Below are 9,138 nucleotides of genomic sequence, written 5' to 3'. Positions count from 1 at the left end.
ACATGAAAGATTGCAGTGTGTACAAAAGCGTGTTGGTTGCCAGTTCAAGTGCTAAAGAAAATGGCCCTGCTGACTTGTGGATTACGTCACTGTTGTGTTGATTTTTTTTTTTCCTCCTTCATAAACAGTTTCTCCTGTGGTTTATTTTATTAGGGATTCAAGATCAATTGTTGAACTAACTAGTGGATTAATTGATTGGCAGATTATTGATGAGAAAAACCTTTAATCACTGATTCATAATTTAAGCCCTTTAAGCAAGAATTACAAAGATCCACTTTGGTTCCACACAGCTGGTGACAACTGAGGAAAGAACGCTTTGATTAATATGTGATGAAAATAATTCAGTTACTGCTACAATCCCTGTTTGATGTTTGCTCATTATTTTGTGGCCACGTGTTGAGCAACTGACCTGAGGCCACATATACTAATGTGAACTCTGCTCACCACTAAAGCACAGTATAAACTGAAATAATATGGGGTGAAAAATGCATTAGTAAATGCATACATAAAGCCTCTTCTTGTAGACAAGCCCTGAGGAAAAATCTGATTTTAAGGCCATTTTTTATTTTGGTTTATATTACTCTCATGTGCTTCATGAGAGTGGAGTCATCTACGTGTAGTGAGTATTAAGAACCTGGGCCATTTTTAACATCTCAAAAAACATACTTAATGTTTATCATTAACTTATTATAATAAATATTAAATGTATTAATTTATGAGAATGGCTTATGAACATGATTCTGAACTGATGTCATGTGTCAAAAATCTGTCCCACATTGCACATTTGAAGTCAATAACCCCTAGCTGTAAAATAAGGTTAAAAATCACACATATGCGTGGATTTGTACTTCTGTTATGGATTATCAGGAGTTTAGAACTTTGTTAAGGGAGGGGTTTCCACTTTAATACTTCATTTCACATTACAGGGTTGTAATAAGGTCAGATTAAAGAGGGAAAAAAAATGTACTGTGATGCAAGTGATGCATTAACGTGTGAGCAGTACTGAGCAGTATGTCTCTCTCTCAAGACAGAGCTGATGATATGTTCTGTGTGCAATCATTATTCTTGTTTTTATCTTGTTGTTATCATTGCACACACTCAGATTTACACAAAAGAACCAGTAACCATCGTGCATCACCTTGTTTATTGTCAGCTTAAAACCAAGTCTCCCTCCTAGCTGACTCTTAATCAAATTAATGTTTTGTTATGCTCAAATAAAGGGAGGAAAAAAAACAATAATTGTAAAAGTTAGCCCATTAGAAGCTATAGCCTCACTGATAGAAGGCCTTCAAATGAAATGTAGTGCTTTAAAAGAATAATGTAGCATAAAAAGCATTTATTCAAGTTAGGCACATGTACTTGACTTAAATAAAACTAGTTGTGTAAACAAATTTTCTAACGCAGAGTAATTTTTACGGTATTCCCCTTTAAATACTCAGCCTCTGCACTTTTTTGTATACTACCGCAAAGACCCCGCCCCTTTATGCAAACGACGCGTGACGTCGACGGAAGCCAGTTGCTACGTATCTTCTTCCGACAGATAGTCCTTTAAAGGCGTATTTAAAGCCCTGGCTTCAGTTGCAGGAGTAGCGGACAACCTATGCAACAAAAGCCGCCGCGGAGCCGAGCGACTCTCCGATAGCTCAGCGGACAACAAACACGAAGCCGGCGGCTGACACAACCCGGCGAGGTGAGCTCGGTGTCCGGTCAACACACCGGCTACAAGAGGGGACGAATTAAAATATTTTGTAGCCGCTGCTGGTCGGCTCAGACAGGCGGAATACACAGCATCTCAGGTTGCTGCTGCAGAGAGAAGAGGAGGAGGAGGAGGAGGAGGAAGAGGAGGGGAGGGGAGCATTTACAGTAGTTTCTGTAGGCCTGTGACAAAAACAAAAAGAGAGGAGAAGTGCAGGCAGCCTGGACAAGGTCATAATTAGGCTCCAATTATAAAGTGCTTTATAATTAGCATCTGTAAGTGGCGCTTGAATGTAAAGCAGGTGAAGGAGGGTTTAAAAAACACAGAAAAACGCTCAGCACTGCAGTTTGCAGATGCAAGACATTTAGCTGTGGAAAAAGCTTACTTTCCTTCAGCGCTTTGTAATTAACCAGGAAGAGTCAGCACATTGTAGCCGAGTGAATGACACACCTGTGACTGGAGGAAAACATCAGAGCCAAGAGTTTCTGCGCTTGTCATTTTAAGACAAAGACAAGCTCAGGAGTGTCCTTGTTTGTAATTTACTGTTCATTGTTTTCCCTGTCAGTCTTCTGCTGTGTCACCAGTTGTGGATATGATGCAGCTAGTCTGCAGTTAGACTTCAACATGAAAAATGAAAAGACAAGTTGATCAACGGAGAGAAAATCTGTCAGTAATAGTTTTACAAATTGGTTCATCATATAAGTCGTTTGTTAAGCAGAAATGCCAGAAAAACATGCGGTATTTGCTGTGTTTGTGTTTTATAATAGTGAATCGAATATCTTGGCATTTTTTGTGGGGGGGGGATAAAAACAAGCGAGTACAAGACATCATCTTGTACTTACAAACTATAGCCCAAGCGATTAACAGAAACATCCATATAAGGAGCAGGAGATTAAAAAGATAAACAGTTTTTTATTAAAGTGATATAAATGTCAGAGTTGAGATAAAACAAAGAGCTCCTTCATCTTTATGTTTTGTCTTACTTAATCTTTTTCAGAGTACTTCCAGTCGATACTGCTTAATTGTCTGATTGGTTTGAAGGATTATCTAATATATTATGTGTTTGAGTGCTCGCAGCTCCATCAGATTACCCGTTCAAAGGCAGAGTGATAGGAGAGAGAGCCTTCGCTTCAAGCATTTTGCCTGTTTGTGTGTGTGTTCTGGTTTATTGGCAGCCACTGATTTATTTTCATGCTTGTGCGCATGCTGTTGTGTTGGGCGCTGTATTGATTTAATGTATGTGTGTGTGTGTGTGTGTGTGGGGGATCTTAACAATGTTTTTTGTGTGTTCAGGTACGACTGCAGGCCTTAAGATCGCAGCCTGGACCAAGAAACGACGTCTCAGAGACATTTATGAAGCTTTCAAGGCCTTTTGGTGAGTGCTCACACACACACACACACACACACAAACACTAACACCAATTTTGCGTTTAACATTTTTACATTGGGACATAAAGTTCTCTGTATGACTGCTATTTTGCTGTTTGGTCTCGTAAATCTGCTCAGAAACAAAGGTCTCAAAGAGAGATGCAAATGGCCACCAGATGTTCTTCCTCCATTGTCTTTAAAGTAATGTGTTTCTGTTCTGCTGAAAAACCACAACCAGCACGAGCAGAACAATACGCGTTAGATCTGCAATATGTGGCGCGGTCTGATCGCGGTTTCTGGGCTGAATCTGACCTGACAGGATTTGTGCACACCAACACATACTGTGCACACGTCTTCCTTAAGTATCTCCTTGTGTCAGCGTCTTGCTTTCAGAATGCTGCGTTGCGTTGAGTGCCAGGGACCGACCGGTTGAGCTGAAGTGAAAGCAATCAACTTCCTCTTGATGAAATGTTTGCTGACTATCAACTGCTGCTTAGTCAGCATTGGGTTATTACCGCACAGTCAAGCACACAAAATGTAGCCAGACACGACTGGTCACACGCAGATAGTCACATGAACGCACACACACACAAACACACACACATAAACTCAAGCACCTAAATGTACTTAGCAAATGCAAACAGAGCATACACCCTCAAATTGTAGCTCATCTGCCCACATTCAAATATTTTGATACTTTGCATGCAGGACTGGGATTCTATTTCCATAAACAACACATAAATACTGTCTTGCTGTGCTACCATCATAAACACAAAGTACATTCCAGTCTCACACAAACACGCTCCTGTGTCGACGACGGACAAGTGAGGATGAGATCGAGGTTTGAAGTTAACATAGAGTTATTAAGAAAATGTGTAAATTTGGTGCCGCATTGGATGGGGGTCATTTCTGTGGACGGCGACAATCATCTCCGTCTGAATTCTCATCATTTGTGTCAAAACTAATCCACCAGTAATGCGCTCCAGTGTTTCGATGACACCCTGCACCCCTGGAAAGGCTGAGCCAGGCTGAAATGTTTTGCCAGGAGTTGAAGCGATCGAATTGAAAATGCGGCTCTTCTTTTCCGGTTCAAAACCCCCTGTTTTGCCACAATTTGATTATAGTTTGAAGTAATGCTAATCCACGTTTGCCTTTCTCTGTCCGTCATAAACACACAGCTGATCTGGCTTTCTTATGAGATAGAGAGTTAGGACTGTGTTTTCCCACCTCTGATCAGAGAGCAGGACTTCGTGTACGAGTGTGTGTGTGTGTGTGTGTTTGTTTGACGTCTCACTTACATCAACGCCATCAATAGCTCCCCTTATCTCTACGAGATCTTACACAGTCACACAGTCCTTGCGACTAAAAATGCTGTAGTGTTGTTGGAGTCACGGTATCAGACAGCTGAGGCGAGAAACATGACGGGTTGCCGCTCTGCTTCCAGTCGGTTTGAATCGAGTAAAGATCAGGCGCAGCCGTTCACTAGTTTGAGGAGTTGTGCGCTTTCTCAAGACAGATCAGGACTAACGCTGATGTGGAATAAGAACGGAAAGTAGATGTTAAAGTTGGATGGGTCAACAAAGTTATAGATGTGTGCGTTTACGGCGAGCCGAATTGCAGTTGTGTCTGTTAGTGGGGGAGATTATCAGCCACGCTGCATGCATGGCTTGTTGGTTTTCTTTTTGTGGAGGACTGTTATCAAAGACAGATGGCTGCACTGTTTTTAGCCCTGACTTTGAGTTAGAGGACACGCTCTCTATAGCCAGAGAGATTGTCAATAAAATAAAACATCCTCCAGGAAAAGAGACTGTCCACTGTTTGCGTGGTCTCCTGTCAGCTGTCTTGTCCACCATTTCTCCTTTTTTCTCCAGTCTCTTCCTGTCTCTGTCAGTCTCTCGCATTTGTTTCTTCTTCCTTTTTTGTTTCCATTTTAAAAGAGTTTAAACCCCAGTGTTGCACCCGGAGGCCTTTTAAGGTCTGTAAGTTTATCCCTGGTGGTTTGAAGTCATCACTTAACAGGAACAGTGAGGGGGATAAAAAGCAGGCTGATGTTCACATTATCACCTGAGCAGAGGTTTAGAGGCTGAGATTTAGAGTTTACCCTTAACCTAAAAAACAGCGGTTGGAAAAACCCACACAAGGTGCATTTAGCAACACTTCTGCTCCTTCTCATTGTATCACAAGTTCTTCCTCAGCTGGTGGTTCCTCAGTTTTTTTCTGCCAACCACAGTTTTCAACGTCAAGAATCAGCTTTCAGTTTCAACTTTCAGGCTGGCAAGGAAGAAAAGTCCTGAAAGTGATCAGAAGAATTTAATTCCATGACAACGGGATGAACGTGCTTCAGAGTCATTCACTGTTAGATTAAAGGTCGCCTGTGCTCACGGTAATTTGTGAAGAAAACTACTGGTTTTGTACAAAAAGGGTAAGCTGGCTTATGTCCCAGTGTTTTTCAGCAGCTTTTGGAGGTGTGAAATCCTGTTAATAGTCACGTGTGAAGGAACAGGACTGTTCACCTTCAAAGTAAAAAGACCAGCACCAGAAAGAGTCAAAATTTGACATTTCAAAAAACAATGAAAACGTTAATACCTGTTAAAGGCGCAGTAAAACAGACTGCCTTGCTCAAGGTCAGCGTATTCATTTTCCCTGCTATTTAGAGAAATGGACCAGGAGCCTGAAGTCTCTGCAGAGCTCCCATTGCAGTTTTAAGGAACAAAAATGCACCAAAAAGTTACAGGGAAGGTCAGATTTTTCCTTGAGCACAGTATTTTGCACTCAAGGCCAACTTCTCACTGGTCAAGCTGCTGCACGTCATTGAAGTTTCTGCCTCCAAAGTTTTTTTTTTTTTTTTTTTTTTTTCCAAAAGTCATCTTATCCTGCAGTGGAGATGTCCTTGTTGAAATCAAATAAAGGAAATGTACTCTTAAGACATCATTTTGGGTTTTCTCCAATCACTGTTCCCATCTTCACTGACTCATCTCGAACATAAAATGTTCCAGGGCAAAATGAAGTCAATTAAATTGCCAGAGAACCCGTCTGGATGCCAGAGACGACTGGCAGCGAGTCAGATTCGCTTTGTGTGGTGCATCTTGGTATTGCACCTTCTTTGTGCTATTTGCTGTGTCACAATTCAGAATATACCTTTAGATGAATGGAATGCATTATATAAGCCTTTTGACAGGTCGAAGTGTAGTGCTGTGATGATGCTGTGGTTGTCTCAGAGACAGGGTGTGTAGACCAACAGCCTCTGCTTTTTGTTTGCTTTTTTTTTGTCAGTATGTCACAGTGTCCTGGAATGTTGTTGTCTTCAAAATCAAGATAATGTTCAAACAGGTTTTAATAGTCAGCTGGTGCTTTGTATCCTGAAGCACACACACTATGTTGTTCTATGTAATATGCAAAGCAATATTTTACCACAGCATGCAGTTTAATTGAACCTTTATCTCATCTTTCATCTTTCAAGTAGTTCTCTAATTTCCCCATTATGTAACCAATGACTACCTTCATTCTCAATAACGTTGCAGATTATCCTCCTGATTAAATCACAATTTCTCCATACCAGTGGTTACTTCTTCGCTTTGTGTTTGTGTTGTCTGACCAAGATACTCGGTTTAATATCACAGAAAACTAAGAAAATCAGCAAATCTTCACAGGCTGAAGGCACAGATTCAGTGATTATCAAAATAATTTTTGTGGCCTGATTGTTTCAGATGTCTTTATGTCTTTAGGATTTACAGACTGTATTGTCTGAAAGGAGCTGCACAGAAAGACCCATAGTCAGATATCCAGGGTGAAAGAGGAGAACAATAACTGGCTGTGTGCCAGTAATGTCATTAACACTGTTAGTAATACTGCACTCAGACTAATGGACACACACTCAAGGATACACTTGTTCCCCTTTGAGTTAATTTTCCTGCTGCAGAAGAAAAACGTGGCGTCATTGTGGCCATTTTCACAGAATAGAAGTAAACTGATCACAGAAACAGATGCAAAATCATCCCGTAGCAGTGGTGTACTAAGGTGAAAAACTTGCTCTGTCGTATTCTGTCCCTTTGTTTATCTTTTGTCATGATTTGTGTTTTTTTGTCTCTCAGCAGTATGGAGGGCAGCCAGACCGACAGGTTTTATTGTAGCCTCCCCAAGATAAAATGCATGCGATGCCGTGTGTCTCATTTGTTGGACTTGAAATATTGTTTATATTTGGATTGTTTTTTGTACTTATAAAAAGATTTTGTTTTTGTTTTGTTTTTTTTGGATGACCTCAGAGAAAGCTATTCGCTCTGAGTCTTTGGTGAGGTATTTGGTAAAGTCGTGAGTCACCACAGCGTGCCTGGTGCCAGATTCGATCATAACATTATGCTGTCGCCGCTGCAGACGAAAAACATTGCAGAGCCTGAGCCATGTTTGAAAGCCAGTTAGTAGACTCGACCTGCTATTTTAATTTGCATGTTTTGTTTTGTTTTGTAGTATCTTGTGGTTGATTGCGAAAAACTACTGGCACATTGCTTTGCCATCACATGTCACATTGCATTGTTGGATTGGGACCTGACTCTGCTACATCCTGTAGGGAGTAATAAATCAGAATTTGGAAAGCACAGTGAAATAGCACACATGTTAACCCTCTAATACACAGAGCCGCTTCAGGGTGCTGGTCCTAACCTAAAACAAATGGGCACGTTTTGATTGTTAGACCCTTTTCACTGATTTGTAACGCCGTCGGACTGCTTTGAATGTAGCTAGACACCATATTTCTATGATTTCAGTGTGCTGATGATGTTTTGGTCATTGTCGAAAAAAAAACAGATCCATCTCACATTTTTGACACATGAACACAGAACAGTTAAACCAAATAACATTTGGTAAATCATTTGATGCATTTAGCAGTAGCAGATCAGTTATATTTTGCATGATAGTATATTACCTGCATTTAACAATAAATTCTGTCACTGGTTTTACTTGGTTCGTGGTGTCACCCTTGTGTACTTAGACTTAGCTTAACATAATTCATATATCTGTTCATATTCATTTGACTTCTGAAAGCACAGTCATGGTGTCTAACTGGCACATGAGTGGGTGGTGAAATGTTAGCAATGAACTATGCTGTGGTGAGTAATTTCACATACCGTAGCCTCAGAAGTTGGACTGCATTTTTGTGCAGAATTTTGTATTCGTGTTGATCTTATTTACACACTTAACTCTCATTAATGCAGCAACTTTATTTGGTTTATCTCAAAATATTTAAAAAAAAACACATTTCTTTTGTAGATTGTTATTTTATTGCCCTCAGGCTTAGTTTGCCCTTGTTAGTTCACATGCCCTGGTGGCACACATCAACTGACGTGTCGCCAGTTTTCAGATACACTGTGCGCGTGTGTGCGTGTATGAGTGGGTCTGTTTGTGTGTGTGCACATGCGCACGGTTAAAAGGCAACAGAGGAGTGAAGGTTTGGTGAGATTTTTGACACGATTTGCTCAGTATCATACTTAACGCTAAATCAGTTCCATGTGCCGGTCCTCATTCCTGTCCTGCTCCAACATGGAAACAACATTCAGGAAAAGGAGCAAAACAAGGGTAGAAAGTTGACCTTCATCTTTCATCTCATCTCGACAGCTGTTGATATATCAGCTTTTTTATTGCTAATTGGCAGGTTTTGTTTTCAGCAGCCTGACAACACGGGATTATAGAGAACAAGATGTTCCTATGTGGTTAAAAAAAAACAAAAAACTGCCAAGCTTGAGTTATGCTACACCAAAAACCTAAATCAAATGTTACCACGGTAATAATAGTTTACGTTGTAATTGTAATTTTGGTGATTTGACAGACTGTGTGTATGTCTGAGCAAAAGAGATGCAGGTCAAGCAGTTTGGTGCTGTTCATTTCATTTGGCCTTTATCAGTATCAAGCATGCATATGTACATGGGGAGTGTGTGTTTGTGTGTGTGTATGTATGTCAGCTCTACAGTGGAATATTCCATTAGACATGTGGGTGGGGTTAAAACTTAACCATTTTTAGTTCTTGTACAGTCCTGAACAGGTCTGTGCAGGCAGTAACAATTCCTTTGACTTTTTGGTCAACC

At 40.6% G+C, this 9,138-nt stretch overlaps 1 protein-coding gene across 1 annotated transcript in view; it reads left to right on the top strand.

The window, feature by feature from the left end:
* The first annotated feature begins 1,506 nt into the window (after window positions 1-1,506).
* LOC124074461 (solute carrier family 45 member 4) overlaps window positions 1,507-9,138 on the top strand; it is a 47,561-nt gene continuing 39,929 nt past the window's right edge. Inside the window, exons 1-2 of the mRNA XM_046417420.1 lie at window positions 1,507-1,690; window positions 2,990-3,071. The gene's annotated coding sequence lies outside the window, so the exon portion shown is untranslated. The remainder of the gene's footprint in view (window positions 1,691-2,989; window positions 3,072-9,138) is intronic.

This window comes from Scatophagus argus, chromosome 17, assembly GCF_020382885.2.
Source record: "Scatophagus argus isolate fScaArg1 chromosome 17, fScaArg1.pri, whole genome shotgun sequence".
NCBI lineage: Eukaryota > Metazoa > Chordata > Actinopteri > Scatophagidae > Scatophagus > Scatophagus argus.
Note: the sequence above shows the minus strand (reverse complement) of the source record. Positions and strands in the feature narration are given on the sequence as shown.